The sequence below is a fragment of the Zootoca vivipara genome, chromosome 3 (genome assembly GCF_963506605.1).
Source record: "Zootoca vivipara chromosome 3, rZooViv1.1, whole genome shotgun sequence".
Taxonomy (NCBI): domain Eukaryota; kingdom Metazoa; phylum Chordata; class Lepidosauria; order Squamata; family Lacertidae; genus Zootoca; species Zootoca vivipara.
The window spans coordinates 53607799-53626964 of record NC_083278.1 but is presented as its reverse complement, the minus strand read 5'-3'; positions in this window follow the sequence as shown (position 1 = coordinate 53626964).

The window sequence follows — 19166 nt, the reverse complement described above, 5'->3', positions numbered from 1 at the left end:
ATCGCACTCCAGGGCACTCACCGTAGAGTCAAAATCTGCCCATCCTTGGCAATAGTTCCCCAGCCTCCAGTGAGGTACACCTGACAAGGTACCAGAAAGTGTATCTGTGCATAGGAGATGCATCTCACCTAAAGGGTTCTTCACAGTATTCACATCTTTCTACTCCATAAATCCCTGTGATTGTATACTGTATATACCCAACGTACAGTTCTTCTTTTACATGGATATACGGCTACTAAACCAAGACTTTGTGGTACACAAAGAAGACTGAGGGCTTGTGACAGGAGGAGGTTTCCAGGCAGATGTTTATTGTGGGGTGGGTGCTCTTCACATATGCAAATTTTTCAAAACATCCATGTGGGATTGTTGGTACCAACAGGTTTCCCCCCCCCCCCTTTTATTGCAGATACATAATTTCCAGGAAAAATCCAATAATTTTAAGAATACATTTTGCTAACAACCTGTTCATGGTATCTATAGAAATGCTATATTCTCTACAAATGAGAAGTGTAAGTGTATGTGTGTGTGTGTTTTGAATCTGCACCTTCTGAAACCCCTAAATCGTGGGATAAGAAAATAAATAGGTTTTTCAATCTGGACACATGTTAGTTCTGTATCAAAGGAAATAGTCTCCAGTAAATCTGTATCTCCAAATGTCACCAGGTTTCTCTGACCTTTACATGAGCATTTGCAATATAATTCAGAAGCAGCTGCCTGTCATCTCTGTGTCTGGTGACCAAGATGCTCAACTGTTTCATGATATTTAACTCTGTCCCTTGAAATATGAAGCCATAAATAGGGAGTCTCAGCATATCATTTTGATTAATCACTTGGATGAGTTTCATAGCAAAAATGCACTTATGGAATATTTATTCCTTTTCCCCCTCTAAGACAGATCCCAAAGCCCCTCCAAATGCACTGTGTGTGCATAGAAAAGGTCTGGATGGAATTAAGAAACCAAAGAATATGCCAGTCTTTACGTGATATTCTCAAGGACTTTCAATATATTATAGAACTGAAGCACTGTAAACATTACTTGATTTGTTGATTTGGCATGCATAGCAAAAAAAAAAAAGGAGGAATAAAAGTGATAGATAATTTTAATTTCTGTTTGCAAGACTCCTACACACACACATTCAGAATCTGATTTCTTAAGGTTGATTCTTTTATATGTGCAAACATTCTTATTACCGGTATGTTATTCTGAACCTCAAGAGTAAGTTGGCTGCATGTGATAACTCAGTCTGATGACTAGCTGATTTGTACAATTTGTTTGGCTATATTTCCACTCAGAATTCCTGTATATTTGCTGCTGCATCTCTTCACCCAGAGCAGTGCTGCTATGACACTGATAACTTGGTTGTTTTGGAGTCAGAATCATCACCTGCAGTTCTCTAACCACCCAGAAATATGAAAATCAACTGATCAAGTTAAACATCTGCTTTAAGAATTGCACAACAGTTTTGTCTCTGAACTTTATAAAATTATAAACAGCAAGTTCTTCTGTTATGAGAGAGATTTTGTACACCTCCATCTAAGTATACAAGGTATACTTAGTGTATACCATGCAGCTGGTTTTCATCTTTACTTAATTACAGGTGTGGGAAGAGGGATTGTTATTGGGACTGCAGCACATGGGGAGAGGGTGGTTATCCATTCCCATCCCCAGCATGATCCTCCCTCCCCCCCAAAAAAAATCCCCCTGCATGGCTATGAGACTACCAGGATGGCAAATGCCATTCTATAAGTTTGGTGATTTTAGCTTTGAAATTGGGTCCGATATTAGGCTAACAAGCCTATAATCTCCTGGTTATCCTCCTGCCCTAGATCTGTTTTTTAAAATGAAAAACCCGTGGGCCTAATCCCATATTAACAAAGTTGGTGAAGTTTCTAGTGAATAACAGCAAATGTTACAGTCCAAATGTTACAGTACACAAGGAAAGCGGGAATAAATACAGTGTGTGTTAAACAAAAAAGGAAATGTTCATTGCAATTAGTTTGGAAATGAATGCTCTCAGTGGGGTTGCCAGACTCAATAGAGGACAGGACTTCTGTGCCTTTAATTGCCCTGCTCTCTTTTGAGTCTGGAAACCTTAAAGAGGAAACCAACAGACCCTTTGCTTGTAAATTAAACAAAGGGTCTGCTTTCTCTTTAAGGCTTCCAGACTCAAAAGAGAGCAGGGCAATTAAAGGCTCAGAAGTCCTGTCCTCTATTGAGTCTGGCAACCCTAGCTCTCAGGCAGCTGTTTTGGACTACAAGTCCCAGTACCGCAGTCAACCTTTAGCTGCAGCTGGTGGGAGTTGGAGCTCAGCACCATCTAGAGTTTGCTATGGGGATGGAGGCTGCTCTAGGGCAGAAGAGGCTTTCAGAGAGGTTAATTGGGAATTCTCTCCCCTGCCCCCCAGTAATACAGTATTGACATCTTGCTGAAAGGCACAATGAGAAACTATTGAACTTTGCAGTTGTGGAAACTGAAACTGAAAACTAAAGCTCTATCAACATTTGATTTATGTTTTGCGCTGCTGGTGAGGAAAGTGCACCAGAGGTGCCCCTCTGCCTGCTGGCCATAGCTGCCAAGTTTTCCCTTTTCTCACGAGGAAGCCTATTCAGCATAAGGGGAAATCCCTTAAAAAAAGGGATAACTTGGCAGCTATGCTGCTGGCTTCTCTATTATTCATTGCAATGCCTCACCAGTAAACACATGGACAATTAGCCGCTCTTCTAAAATACTGTTTTAGAGGATACTCGGTTATACTAACAGGTCTAGACATCTTGGGGTGTGTGCAATGGTATAGGGGAAAGCCTGGCTTTGCAAAGAGGTTCCTGGCTTAGTGGGGGGGGGGTTGCAGAACACCAGGTGGTGGTTCTCCATTGAGTAGGGGAGGGCTGAGGTTCAGGGGTAGTGCATCCGCTTTGCATGCAGAAATTCCCAGGTTCAATCCCCAGCACCTCAAGGAGGACTGAGACCCCAGTCTGAAACCCCAAAGAGGTGCTGCCAGTCCGGGTAGGCAATACTGAGCTAGCTGGGTCAATGGTCTGACTCAGTATGAGGCAGCTTCCTGTGTCCCTGTGTGGAGAGTTACCATGACTTGCCACATCTTTCTTTGGCTGGTGTAATGTTACACTGGCGGTGGCCTAGGATTTAGGGCAAATCCTAATCTCCTTTGTTGTCATATCTAGTACATATAATTGCACTCATAGTTTTGGAATTAACTAGTTTGGTTCCTCAGTCACAACTTAGCACACAGAAGGTACCTCAAAAAATGTATTTGAATGACAATGTATTTCAAATGATACTTGTAGTTCTGAAGGATCTAAAGAACACCTTATATACATAGAGAGAAAGACTCTTTAAGACTGAATTCAGTTTCTACCTTTGTTAGCAATGAGTTGCCCTGAACTATTATTTTAGCTTGAACAATATTGTTCACATTTTCATGTTGTTGCAAGCATAGCCTAAATCCCCACTCCCTTTGATCCAGTTCTAGTTTTCTGCAGTATTAGATTTGGCATTCCATTTTATGAACAATTTCTGAAAATATCTAGGATAATCCCATACGCACATGCTTTTCTTCAATTTGACATTAGTTTCAGTAAAGCCATCTTATTGCAATGCAAGACAGGAAATTTGAACATTGTCAGCATGTTTTCATATGCTTAGACACATCTTTTGCCATTGAAAGGAAGCTGTGTTCTCTTCTGTTCAGGAATGCACGTTATGACCTCACATAGGTCACCTTCTGTGTGCTGCCTGGCCCACAGTTATTTTTTTCACTACCCATGGCCAGTGAGATTATGTCCCATGAAACTCTGGAAGCCCAGATCTCTGCAACAAGCACAATTCTGGGAGTCTTTTTAAAAAACAAACAAACAAGTATTTCAAGAAATTCAGTGACAGTTGATTGATTGCAAGGAGATTGTTGCCTTTTCCTCAGCCCAATTTGCTAAGCAAAGCCTATTGCTTTGGCTGGTACAATCAGTGGCTGCTAGTGCTATTGGGACTGGTGGGGTGGGAGGCTGGGAGGCCAACAGTAGGTGGCGCCAGAGCCAATGACAGGCAGAGCCAACTAATTCTAGTTTTGTCCCTGCCCTCCTCCCTACATGGGGAACAGTGAGACTTAAGGAGGAAGAATCCAAGGCCACTCCCTGGACTGGAGGTAATAAATAAGAAAGTGAGCAGGTAGAGGCTGATTGAGGGCAGACTAAGACTGGCTGGGTAGTGCCTCATTTGCCCTAATAGACTAGTCTCTGCCGATTGCAATACAAACATCTTTCAGCTCTGTTGAAGCTGAACGAGCTCTTTCGCTGCCCAACACCTCAAATTTAAGTACTCCAGTTGAAGCAGTTTTGTGAATTATAGCTTTGTGACCTTGCTGGAGGCTCCCTATCTCTAAAATATGCACAGTAATATTTAATTAACTTCCTCACACTGATATTTTGAGATTAATGAGTTAAGATCTGCATACCACTTTGAAGTTGCAAAATGTTATATAAGTAGGGGCCATTTGTTATCTGGATGTTTTTAAATTCAGCAATTAAAAGTACTGATTATTCTTTCCCATGTTTGGAACATTAAAAGGGAGGAAGAAGCAATATGTCATCACGCATGCAAGCCAGAAATAAAATTAAACAATATACAGGAGAATAAAACCAAGCCACTGTTTCTGCAGGTATTCTCTACATGACTTTGTTCTTGTAAGTCAGTTAAGAAGCTGTCTCAGGAATCATGACTGAAAATGCAGTGGTTGCAGAACTGGTGATTTCTTACTGCCCCCCCATCACCTATTCATTTTCTAGGAAAAAGAGGGGGGGAGTATTTGTACTTTTAATGTAAGTAGAGGCAATGGAAGACAGGAGTGCCTGGCGTGCTCTGGTCCATGGGGTCACAAAGAGTTGGACACGACTGAACGACTAAACAACAAGCAGCTCACCCACCATAAAATAATAATTACTGCAAGATGAAAATAAAACCCACAAAATGTATTGTTATAATAATAATAATTTATTATTTATATCCCGCCCATCTGGCTGGGTTTCCCCAGCCACTCTGGGCGGCTTCCAACAGAAAAATAAAATAAAATAATCAATTAAACATTAAAAGCCTCCCTAAACAGGGCTGAGTTGGGGAGGGACGACGCTGTATGCCTAAACCCCACTTTTAATTCCAGGATCCAGCATGGATTCCATTGCTGGAATAGCCAGGCCAGCCTGGTAATGGCCACTAAAGATGAGTCTTTAAGGGAACAAAGGGCAAACGTTTGCTCTTTGGGCAAACGGGTGAGCCTCCATCCCTCAATTGTCTTGTTAGTTAGAAAGAGAAAAGGCCAGAGTGGAGTGGTCTGAGCTAGGAGCTGGATGCAAAAGCTGCAGGCTGGAAAGGAAGAGAGAGTGAGCCAAGGCTGGTTTCTGCTAGAATCCTGGGTCAGTGGATCTGGTACCCCTGGAATCTTGTGCTGCTCAGAGATTGGGGTAGCAATGAAGCAGTTTAATAAAATTCACAATATCCTTAAGGGCATCACCAGACTCAATATTTTGCAGGAGGAATTTGAGAACAAACCAGGATGTATAGGTTTGCACAACTGGAGTGAATTAAAGCACTCTGTTGCCCTAGTGCAACAATTGTTTTTGCTGATAGGAAACTGACAGGGAAGTACATTGAAAATGCATTGAAGAGTGTGGAACGAACGAACGTATAAACACCATGCAAGCAAATCAAGATGAATGCTCATGGCCATATAACCTCTCCTCAAACAAATCAGAGTGAATGCTCAATAAAGCTCAGGTATGGTCCAACCTCCAAATAAACTTTGTGCAAGTAAAATAAGGATAACTTCTCGATAAATGTGCTGTCTATAGGCATTGTCAGAGGTTATCACTTGCGCGTCAGCTGAGAACTCACGGAAACAGAGTGGCAAGTACACAGGTCATTATTTCTTCCTGTTTTTGCACATAATGGATTAGAACTTGGCCGCCAATCCTCCAATCTAGCTCACAGAATCGTAGAGTTGGAAGGGCCTGAAAGGGTAATCTAGTCCAACACACAAACACCCTGGTAATGTACGTAGGAATGACACCTAATCAGTTTTGTCTGCACTGACTGACGGCAGCAATTCTAGAATCTCAGGCAAGCATATTTCCCAGCCTTACCTGGCTGTGCCAGGGATTTAACCTGGGACTCTGCATGCAGCGCAGATGCTCTCCCACTGAGCCATGGCTACACTCATTAGGGACTACAGTTCTAACCAGCCGTGCCCTGTGCAGATCTTACAAATGAGACACACATTAAAGCCACATGTAAAAGAGATTAATGTGTTCTGCAAGGTGGCAGCCTAGATAAGCCCCGTATTTTAGAACGTGAAAACATCAGTCAGTTTGCTTAAACCAACACAATTTAAGTATTCCCTTGAAAACGACTTACTGCCTTGATCAGTGATAGAGCAAGGTAATTTTAGACTTTGGACTGAATGCTTCCTTTTAGGTGGCCATGTGTTGTGAAGCACCCAGTTAACATTTCTCTTCTCTCCCCATAATCCCACAACCATTCCATAGTTTTCAACTGCTGCTGCAGTCCTGATTCTTAGAGTGAAACACAAAGAAAACACAGTTTGCCGACAATGAATTTTAAGAACAATACTCCATGCATGTGCGGTTTTGAATTTTAGCTGCACTTCAACCATAATAGAGTTTGATTCTGGTGTCTTGATATTAAGCACATGTACTTGGGGGATGAGCTTAATGTTATTGTAGAAAAGAATTACTGTATTTTTCCATGTATAAGACTACGTTTTTCCCCTAAAAATAATTATTTGGTTGCATCTTATACACGGATAGATCTCCCCCCCCCCCAATTTTCTTAAATTGGAGTCCCCCAAAACTGGGGGCGTCTTATAGATGGAAAAATACGGTGTGTGTATGCGTGTGTATTTAAAATGAAAGTAAAATGCAGATATATAGGAACCTTCCTATACTGAGTGAAACCATTGGTCCATCTAGCGCAGAATCTGCACTAGGGGTGAGGCATCTTTGGCTGTGGGCATACCAGGAAGTCCAATTTGGCCATTTCCTCCAAACCACACATCTGCTCTGTGCCGTTCCCAGCACTGGAGGAGCAGAGGTAGTCTTCTCAAAGGCACATCTCTTCAGCTTCCTCTGTGAGTGAGTGAGCGAGCAAGCAAGCAAGCAAGCAAGCAGCAGCCGCAGCAGCAGCATCCTCTGCCAACACCCTACACTTATAGTTTGTTTAAAACATTTGGCTTCCTCCAAAGAATCCTGGGAGCAGTCATTTATCTCTCACCAAACTTCGACTCCCAGCACCAGTCATTTCTTAACGACAGGTCCCAGGATTCTTTGGGGGAAGTCCTGCACTTTTAGATGTATGGTGTGTCTGTATAACCACTCACAGCCTGGCTACTGGAAATGGAATGATAAATGATCAGCTGGAGATATCAAGTATCTTGGGAGCTGGGATACTATAAAGTTACACTTAATATCAGCTTTATGTAACATAAGCTGCTCTACAACAGGAAGGCCTTCCTGCTTTGTTATTGCCGTTAGACATTTTTCGGAAAATATTAGGGAGCATTAGAAACATAAGATAAGACTGAAATGCTCCCGCACTGAACATAAACTGAAATTTCATCCTTCGGTAATGATTGCAAACTGCAGTAAGAAAGAAATCTCTCTCTCTTGTGTGCATGTGTTTGGTGCTGGAGGAGTGAAATGAAAAAAGGTCATCAGGATCAAATAAGAGAAAGACTCTATAAAAATTAAATGGCCATGTAAGTCAGCATGTGAAGCTACTGAATTCTTTGGTTTTGCTGCTCTCTCCATTATGTAAAATTTGCCTTTGCCACTGGGCAAATAATATTGCACTGATGGATGTATAAATCTTCCCTTGATATTACTTCAAGATGGGAGGGTTGGAGGGGAAATCATTACATGTTTGATGACAGTTGCAATATCAAACTGATTTAGACGACACTCTAGTTCTGGCACCATAAAGCAAGAATGATAAAAGGAGATCAATAAAACTGTGCTTACATTTATCAAACAAAAGGAAATAAAATGTGGGCATGAAAGAAATATTGGAAGGAAAACTGAAACTGAGTATCATAGCACAGTCAGTGTGTGTGTGTGTGTATGCTTCCACTGTGTGCATTGTTTCTGCAGCAAGCAAAACAGCCTGCTAATGAAGATGTGGCACCTTATGAGCCATATTCACAGATGAAGGGATCCCACCTTTCTAAGCACAATTTCATGCCTCTTTGGAAACAGCCCTAAAAATGCACTAAGATGGCAGATTCGCAAGGCAAGATATACCTGCTACTTTAAACCCCTTGAAACTTCCATCAACTCCTTTTGCTACAGCTTGTGTGAGGTCATTTCTTGGCAGAAACCAGGCCAAAATGGATACTGAATAGAATGATAAAACTTTATTGCTGAGATTGAGGGAGAATGACAGCAATTACCTAGCTGGCTGCCTGGTTCTGGAAACAGAATCACCCGTTGCTGGAAGAGCAACATTGTTAAATTACGAGTTTACATTACGCCAAACAAAATATGTCACAGGGACCTAAGAGGAGGTCAGATGAGTCAGGCCAATCAAAGGACTACCCCTATCCTGTTTCCCACAGGGGCCAACTTGAGATCTGTGGGAAGCACACAGACAGGAGCTTTCCATAGCTAACTGTGCCTAGTTCAAGCTACAGTTCCCAGGATTCTTTGGGCCAGTCGTGACTGCAAAAGTGGCACCGAAAGGTCTTTCGATGTATGGTATGGATGCCACCAGTGTTCTGGTCCTTCCTGAATGTTCCTAGCCACCCAGATGCCTCAGTCCTTGATGGCGCATTGCGTCTCCTTGCCTCGGTAGATGTAACAGCTACCTTTCATAAGCACCGAGTAGTGTGAATCCATCATCAATATTAAAAGTCATACTCAAAGATAGACTATGCAGTTCAGAAATAATATTCTGTGAGATACCTAAAAAATTGAAAAAAAATAGTTATGATTTATTGATACAATATAGGATGTCATGGGTTTTATAACAGGAGCTGGATATAATAGGATGATTAAGGAGCCTGCAACAGAGCAAATGCTTAGTTTATCCAGAATAACTAGAAACACAGTTATTTTTTATTCTCATTATATGGTGGCTACTTCTTAGCTTTTCTTGCTACGTATACCATAATCATATCTATTTGACCAAGTCCAGAAATGATTCTTAATTTCATTATACCTAGCCTACACATTTCCCATAACAGATCTATAGCTGTTTCTTCCCTGTGAGGTTTTGGCACTATCTAGCATGAAAACAATAAATCCTTTTCTATCAGCTACTGATTTGCCAAACATTTGGCTGGACACAGTAAAGTTTATGCTATATAGCCAGATGGCCCTATAGCTGTGAGTTTTCTCCTGGGCAAATTCAGCTGTCACAACTGAGCATCTGCACAAAGCCACGAGGGATTGATGTACTTTTCATTCATTTCACTGGGACAGACATCATTAGCATTCAGAGGAGAAGGAGGCATCAGACCAGAGAATTTAGTCCTAGCCCATGTTAACATGCCGCCTTGTCAATCATGAACCAATCATTAAACATACTGTCTGCCAAGCTGGATTTAGAAGAAGAACTGCTATACTGTACTGAAGGGGGTGGCTTGAGTATATGTGTCTTGTCCAATCATCCTCAGTACAGCAACATAATTAGATCTTTTTCTGCCTTCATTGATGGTCCAGTTGGACTTACTTGAGCGTCCAGATTTGTTTTAAGGGGGGTGGAGGTGACGACCCAGGAAATTAAAGACCACTTAGCTTAATGTCTGTTCTGGGTAAATTGGTGTAAAGCATTGTTAAAGATAAAACTATCAAGTATATGGAAGTACAAATATTGCTGAAGAAGAATCAATATGATTTCTGCAAATTTAAATGGGAGACACCTGGCTTGAGAGCAGTACATGTGAAAAGGATCTAGGAGTCTTGGTAGACCACAAACTTGACATGAGTCAGCAGTGTGATGCAGCAGCTAAAAAAGCCAATGCAATTCTGGGCTGCATCAATAGGAGTATAGCATCTAGATCAAGGGAAGTAATAGTACCACTGTATTCTGCTCTGGTCAGACCTCACCTGGAGTACTGTGTCCAGTTCTGGGCACCACAGTTCAAGAAGGATACTGATAAGCTGGAACGTGTCCAGAAGAGGGCAACCAAAATGGTCAAAGGCCTGGAAACGATGCCTTATGAGGAACGGCTTAGGGAGCTGGGTATGTTTAGCCTGGAGAAGAGAAGGTTAAGAGGTGATATGATAACCATGTTCAAATATATAAAAGGATGCCATATAGAGGAGGGAGAAAGGTTGTTTTCTGCTGCTCCAGAGAAGCGGACACGGAGCAACGGATTCAAACTACAAGAAAGAAAATTCCACCTAAACATTAGGAAGAACTTCCTGACAGTAAGAGCTGTTCGGCAGTGGAATTTGCTGCCAAGGAGTGTGGTGGAGTCTCCTTCTTTGGAGGTCTTTAAGCAGAGGCTTGACAGCCATCTGTCAGGAATGCTTTGATGGTGTTTCCTGCTTGGCAGGGGGTTGGACTGGATGGCCCTTGTGGTCTCTTCCAACTCTATGATTCTATGATTCTAAGTCCTGTCTCCTTTCCTTTCAGAGATCTTTGAGAGTGTCAACAACCTTGTGGAGAGGGGGTGATACAGGAGACATTGTTCACCTGAATTTTCAGAAGACATTTGGCAAACTCACTTGCCAAGGACTCCTGAACAAACTTGGCCATCATGTCATAGAGAGAGGTCATCTTAACAATAACAAAACTAGAAAATGAAGCAGATCTATTGTGCTCATGCCCTACTTCTGGACTTCCATAGGCATCTGGTTGGCTACCAATAGAACAGGATTCTGGACTGGATAAGCCTTTGATCTGAGGGCTCTTCTTATCTTCTTCAGAATCAGGGAGTGTCAATAAATGGACAACTCTTGCTATGGAGGAATGAGTACCCTACGGATCTGCATTGGGACTGGTGCATTTTAACTTGTTCATAAATGATCTAGAGTTGGGGTAAGCAGTGAGGTGTCCAGGTTTGCTGATGGAACCCAAGAAGGGATATCAAAGAGCTCAAAAAGGATGTCTCCAAATGAGCAGTAAATTGTAATGCAGTTGAGTGGAAGGAAGTGTAAAAGAAAAGAAAAGAATATCAACTTCACATATACACTGATGACGTCTGAGCTGACAGTGAATGACCAGGGAAGGAAATTTAAAGTTGTGGTGGATAGCTCAATGAAAATTTTGACCCAGTGTGTAGCAACTGTGAAAAAGGTGAATTACATATTGGGGATCACTTGCAAAGCGATTGAAAACAAATCTGGCAGTAACGTACTGCTTTTATATTTCTGTGTTTCTATGGGCAAATCTGATTGTGTTTAGGGGGTTTGCAATCCACACCATACGTTTAAAGCGCAGGCAACACACATTTGAAGCATGTGACTTTGGAATTCTAAGAACTGTAGTTTTAAGTATGCTGAGAAAGGGCGCTCCATGAGGGGAAAACTATAGCTCCCAGGATTCTTTGGGGGAAGCCACATGCTTTAAATGTGTATTGAAAGGTAAAGGGAACCCTGAGCATTAGGTCCAGTTGTGACCGACTCTGGGGTTGCAGCGCTCATCTAGCATTATTGGCTGAGGGAGCCGGTGTACAGCTTCCAGGTCATGTGGCCAGCATGACAAAGCTGCTTCTGGCGAACCAGAGCAACACATGGAAACGCCATTTACCTTCCGCTGTAGCAGTACCTATTTATCTACTTGGACTTTGACGTGTTTTCGAACTGCTAAGTTGGCAGGAGCAGGGACCGAGCAACAGGAGCTCACCCCGTCACAGGGATTCGAACTGCCGACCTTCTGATCAGCAAGTCCTAGGCTCTGTGGTTTAACCCACAGTGCCACCTGCATCCCTAAATGTGTTTTAGTGGTACTTTAAATGTATGGTGGGGATCTGTACTAAGTAGTACATACAGTTCTAACAGTCTACAGTTATATAGACTAACACTGATCTTTCATTATCAAAATGTAACCATTTCCACAGTGGTAGGCATGTTAATCTCTTGCAGCAAAAGCAATAGTCTTGGGGTTCCTTAAAGACTAATTGATTTATTGTGGCATACTCTTTTGTGGACTGCTTTAATATGTTTTTATAATTATTTTTAAAAGACTTCTGATTTTTAACTTAACAGAAAAAGCATGTAAGTTGTGGCCAGAAAATCACAAAACACCAACAAATTCTGATTATGTAAAATAGATTCCACTTAGCAAAGTGACATTTAGATAGTAGGAACTGTATATTGCTTATTCTCTTTTTTACTTCCTTCCTTCCTTCCTTCCTTCCTTCCTTCCTTCCTTCCTTCCTTCCTTCCTTCCTTCCTCCCTCCCTCCCTCCCTCCCTCCCTCCCTCCCTCCCTCCCTCCCTCCCTCCCTCTAAGTTGCTTTAGTCCTGAAGCAGAAAGGTCAGTACTTTTGAAACAGAAAAATGGGAACCGTCAATGAAATTTTAGCGCCAGTTTCCTTTGGGATTCTTCACCTTGAAAACCATTATCTGTCTTCGCAGTGATGATGCCATGAAGCCAAATGGTTGATGAGGAAAACTGTGAAACTAGCACATGCTTTGTGAAGCCTGCATAACTAGTGCCCCATTGCTGTCACTGGCGTGCCTCAAAAGAAGTGTCTTTTCCTAAACTGTGTCCTTTCAGACTTGCCTAATGATGCCACATGTGGGAAGAATTTGTGTCAGAATGAAATTCCTCCAGAAGAACAGTAAAAAAAGGCAGTTGCAAGTAACAGCTTAGATGTGATAAAGGTTTTTACAAAACATATTAAGACAATTAAAAATACTGCCATATTTAGATTTAGGTTTCCAGAAAAATGGGAAGAATTAAGTTATTTCCTTCAGTGTAATTCCCAGATTGGTCCACTTCCAATGGCCCCTTAGTGCTCTCTACTGGACTCTCTGTGGAAATTTTTTACACACAGAACCCCCCCCCTCCCATTTTTTATTTAGAATACAGTGGTACCTCTGGTTAAGAACTTAATTTGTTCCGGAGGTCCATTCTTAACCTGAAACTGTTCTTAACGTGAAGCACCACTTTAGCTAATGTGGGCTCCTGCTGCCACCGCACCGCCGGAGCACAATTTCTGTTCTCATCCTGAAGCAAAGTTCTTAACCTGAGGTACTATTTCTGGGTTAGCAGAGTTTGTAACCTGAAGTGTTTGTACCCCGAAGTACCACTGTATTCATTACAGAATCATACTACAAGCAAAACAGAAAAGAGGGAGTGGTTATAACTGCATGAAAACTAGACTCCAGGGGCAAAATGAATTAATTGATAAAGGACATTAGAGAAAGATAAGAAAAGGGATGGAGGGAGAAGGCGGACTTAAATCAAACCATGGCTCCCAATACAGTATGAAGCATAACCTGGCAATGGAGTCACTGACATGTGGCACAGGAAGTTCCCTTAATGCAGGGACAGGGAACCTGTGGTCTCCAGGCATTGTCAGATTGCAACCGCCATCATCCCCTGTCGCCATGGCCCATGCTCAGGGGTGATAAGCATTTTAATCCAGCAATATCTGGAAGGCCAGTTTCTCCATCCATGCCTTTATGAAACTGTATTTAGGAATGCAGGCACCCAATTCACAGACTTAACAAAGGTTGTTTCCAGGCAACCTGCTATAATGATCATTCAACTTTATTGGTTTTTTATGGAGATTAGGCAACACTGGCTATTTAAAACGAATTCATCCTGATTTGTTTGGGGGATATTAAACAATGTTACATCAAGCAAGTTTTATTCCACACTTTCCAGTGCATTTGTTCATCACTTTCCTTATCCCAAAATGATTATTTTGGGGGAGCAGGTTTGTTTTGTAAGAGCTCCAGGACAACTTTAATTGCCCAGCCTGAACTTGTTGGGATGTGACTGAAGCCCACATGAGAATAGTGAGAGTCTGGAAGTGCCCAAAGGCAAACAACCATTAGGTTTTGCAGTTCCCCTAATCTTTCCCCTTAAAAAATAGGTGCCAAATTTTTGCCTATCGTTTATTTTCTATTGGCAAATCCTTAGCACATCAATTCACTGTCACTTTGCCTGAAATGCAGTGAGCAAAAAAGACACAGAGACCTGAATGCAATAGAGGAGTCTTTATAGTGGAGTGCAGTCACATAATTAGAAGGGTCCTCGGGTATCACAGAGAAATTTTGCTAGGAAATGTCTGGTCAAAATGGCTAATCCTATGATATGTTACTAAGACAGAAAATTAAACTTTAAATTCAATTACAATTATGTTCCTGGTAAATGTCTTCCTGCGGCATATGGCTCTTTCTGCGGCTTGCTGAATTTCCAATTGTTACTGAAACAAATATTTGAAGCAGCCAGATAATGTCATGGCACCATGTAGACACATTTTCTTTTCTTTCTTTTTTTAGTAAGGGGAAGAATTTCAGTTTGTGCTAGCAAACGTGCCCATCAAATATATTACCCTACCAAATAGAAAGATGAAATTCAGACACACACACACACACACACACACACACACACACACACACAACCACAGTATGGATTATATGAAAATAGCCCATTCAATTGGTCAGCCTTCCCACTGCAGCATGAGATAGTCCCACAGAAAAATGACTGCCACAGCAGTATGAAGGTGCACAAAACATGGTAAAATGTGTGAGAGATTGTGTGGTGAAATGCTTATCAGTATTACCAAATAACTACATGTACACCATGGCAATTTACTATCTTATCCACCCATATCTGCACAAAAAATATATGCAACAATCAGAACTCTTTGGACTTTCTTGCTCTTAGGTCTTTCATTCATTTTCTTCTGCTGCTGACTTGGAATAAGATTATGCATCTAACCTAACCCCCACTTCTTCAGAGGCATAAAGATCCATTTTTAAACTTTCTCACATACTGTGGTGTCATGGCACCCCAGCTGCACCCTGCACCCAGGACCATGAAGGGAAGGGAGATCTGGCCCAAATAATGTGTTCCTCTCTACTTTGCCTTCCCTTACAATGAGCTGTCCACAGCCACCAGGTCAAAAGTCTGCATTTCCCAGGCTGCTTTAACCTCCCTTCTCTTTCGTTAGAATGGTGTTTGTTTGCTCATAAATGCAGGGTGGTTTAAAATAATGGAGACAAGGTTTTATGAATCATGATTAAATGTTTACTAAAAAGGTAAGTTGTTCTTAAAAGGGGGAAGGCTTAAGCAGATGAGTGGCTACGTGCATACAAAGCAATTCCCAAAAGGAGTGGAAATACAGAAATCAACGTAGGAATAAACACATCTGGTTAGCCCATAATTAGACAGTCCCTAACATTTAAAGACTTGGCAGAATCTTGTTAGGTCAACTTTTAAAAAGCCCCCTATGAGATCCTTCCTGACCTAAATGCCAGTGCAATAAACCAGCTAGTTATAGCCTGGAGTTACCTTTGATTTACATTTAAATCCACAAATATTTCAAAACATTGAAGAAAATACAGCTGTACCAATCCTATGGCACCAAACCATAGGACAGAGCTTTCCAAACTGTGTGTCACGACACGTTAGTGTGTCAGCTGCATTGTGTGGGTGTGTCACACAAATGCTCCCCGCACTCCTCCTGGGGCTGGAAAGGGGCTAGTTTAACCTCGTTTGCTAGTAAAACTGAATTACTGTGTTCCGAAATGATGCATGTCTAAAAAGTTGGGAAAGCTCTACCATAGGAGCTGCATCAAACTTTGCTAAATAATTATTATTCTTTTATTTATTTATTTATACCCCACCCATCTGGCTGGGTTTCCCCAGCTACTCTGGGTGGCTTCCAACAGAATATTAAAATATAATAATATATTAAACATTAAAAGCTTCCCTAAACACGGCTGCCTTCAGATGTTTCCTAAAAGTCTGGTAATTGTTTTTCTCTTTAACATCTGGTGGGAGGGCATTCCACAGGGTGGGTGCCACTACCGAGAAGGCCCTCTGCCTGGTTCCCTGTAACTTGGCTTCTCACAGCGAAGGAAGTGCCAGAAGGCCCTCGGCACTGGACCTCAGTTTCCGGGCAGAACGATGGGGGTGGAGATGCTCCTTCAGGTATACTGGGCTGAAGTTTAGGGCTTTAAAGGTCAGCACCAACACTTTGAATTGTGCTCCGAAACATACTGGGAGCCAATGTAGGTCTTTCAAGACCGGTGTTATGTTGTCTCAGTGGCTGCTCCCATTCACCAGTCTAGCTGCCGCATTCTGGATTAGTTGTAGTTTCCGGGTCACCTTCAAAGGTAGCCCCACATAAAGCGCATTGCACCAGTCCAAGCGAGGGATAACTAGAGCATGCACCACTCTGGCGAGACAGTTTCTGTCTTTTCAGGATTCAACCTCAATCTGTTAGCCGCCATCCATCTTCCAACCGCCTCCAGACACTCACACAGGACCTTCACCGCCTTCACTGGTTCTGATTTGAAAGAGAGGCAGAGCTGGGTATCATCCGCATACTGATGAACACCCAGCCCAAACCACCTGATGATCTCTCCTAGCGGCTGCATGTAGATGTTGAAAAGCATGGGGGAGAGACAGAACCCTGAGGCACCCCACAAGTGAGAGCCCAATACCTTCTTATACTTATAATACAGTACCTTCCAATTTGACTAATTGAGAGGCAAGGCTTGATACCAGGAAACAAATTAACCCCTTAAATCCCAAACCAACCTCCTAGGATGCTTATTCATTTTTGAAACAGCCTGATTCCTGCACATGTGGCAATACTTGGTATATTTATCATCTTCTCAAGACAGAAAGCCCTTTCAAGCATCCTTAATGAGTTTACACCCCCTAGTCCAGTTATCTAGATTTAATGGTATGAGGAATTATATCTTCTCAAAATAACTTGTCAGCACTAATAATTTTTAATTAAAGGTCAAAATGAGACCCAGGAAATACATTAAAAATAAAAAAGCAGTAGTTTGCATATTTTAACTTACTGCATAAAAAGCAGGTGCTGTAATTCAGTTGTAAATAAAGTCCTCTTCAAGCATTCACTGTCAGTGAAGAGGGCAGGAGGGTCATGCATGCAAGCCTGGCCTCCAACATCCTTCTCCCACAGATACCTTCATCTGAAAGTGCTAAGAAGCCCCCTTCAGAGTATGGTGAGGCTGAATCAGTGCCACTTGATGCTGCTACTCCAGAGCAGGTGCAAATGGACAGGTGATGCAGTAACACATCTCAAAAATCAGGGTGGCTTATAACAGCACAGAACACAGTCTTAGCGGCAAGTCAGGGTGAAAGCACATTGCATACAAGTAAGCTGCAATGCAATGTGAACTGCAGGGGCTGGTTGCAAAAGCTCGTCCAGACGTAGCCTTATCCTTGGAAACTTCACCAACACTTCCCAGATAAACTGAAATGACTGTTCAGCTGCTAAATTGTGACATTTTAAAGATTTGCCCAAAGCTGTTGAGCATAAAAAAAAGAGAGGAGCTTTTGGGTTGCCGACATGGGTTGCCATATACAGTACCCAGATTTTCCTTCCTGATCCAAGTCCAAGACTTTATCCACTACTACACCACACCTGATCTTTTGTCTGCAAAAGGCTGCCAACAGTATTTAAAAATGCACACTTGCTATGTCTGAGTGTTAAAACCCACTGCATTCAATAAGGCTTACTCTCATGAGGATTGCAACCTAAAACACTGTAATCCTGTGACTTCAATAATCCTGGCTGCAATCCAGTGCACACTTACTTAGAAGGCACCTTGCACTTAATAGAACTTACATAGGAATATGGTATTAACCGAGATGTAGGTCACTGAAAAATTCATATATTTAGCATTATAGCTATATTTAGCATAGCATTATGTATCCCATTAAGTCGCTGTACAAAATTTAAGTCTCCCTCTAATACCACTTGGGTTTACTCAGGATAGCATCCCAGATTATCCAAACTGCTTTACTGTACAGTACTATGAGTTTTTGCACTCTTGCCTACAAAATGTTAAGAAGCTATATTACGGTATAATGTGTCAGACAACATCTGCCTGAAGGCAGATGGTTTCCCCTGAAAAATCCTGGGAAGTGTAGCTCCTGGGATTCTTAAAGGTAAAGAGACCCCTGACCATTCGGTCCAGTCGTGACCAACTCTGGGGTTGCGGCGCTCATCTCACGTTATTAGCCGAGGGAGCCGGCATACAGCTTCCAGGTCATGTGGCCAGCATGACAAAGCCGCTTCTGGCGAACCAGAGCAGTGCACGGAAACACCATTTACCTTCCCGCTGTAGCGGTACCAATTTATCTACTTGCACTTTGACGTGCTTTCGAACTGCTAGGTTGGCAGGAGCTGGGACCGAGCAACGGGAGCTCACCCCATCGCGGAGATTTGAACTGCCAGCCTTCTGATCAGCAAGCCCACAGCATTAAAACCCACTGCAATTCAATAAGGCGCCACCCGCGTCCCCCTGGGAGGTGTGGATGTGACAGCAATGTGGCCACTAGGGCTTACCCTCCTTGACCCCTGGTGCCCTGTCCCCATTCAGGGAGTCACAGGGGCAGGCCTGAGAGAGAGAGAGCGCTTCTGGGGGCCTGGCCAACACGTGCATGGGCACCTAGGGGCAGCAGGGCTAGCCGAGGTCCCCTTCACGGGTTTGGCGCCCAGTAGGAGCGAACGGACGGCCTCTAATGAAACACTGGGTTGAATGCAAACTTGGGGCTGAATGACTTCATTCACCCCATTGGTTTCAGCGAAAACAAGCGCGCGTCTGAAGAGGAGGAGGTGGCGATGGGGGCGACCGCGACAAGCCAACGCCAGGGTCCCCGAGCGGCCGAGGATGGTGCCGGCGGGCGGTGCTGCGCGGAGGGCCCCGGCGGGCCGAGGCAGCTGCGGCGCAGGCCCTCCTAGGCCGGGCATTGTGACGCGCGCGGACTCCGACTGTGCTGCTGCGCAGGCGGGGGCGGCGTGCGCCAGGGCCCGAGGCCACATCGGCCATGAGGCGGAACCAGCAGCGGCGTCGGCCGCGGCGCGGGTCGGGCCAGTACCTCGGGGCGGAGCCCGGGTGGCGCGTCTCCCCGAGCGACCGAGGCGCGGCCAGCACCAGCAAGGGCCGCAAGAAGGCGGCCGCCACCTCGTGCTGCA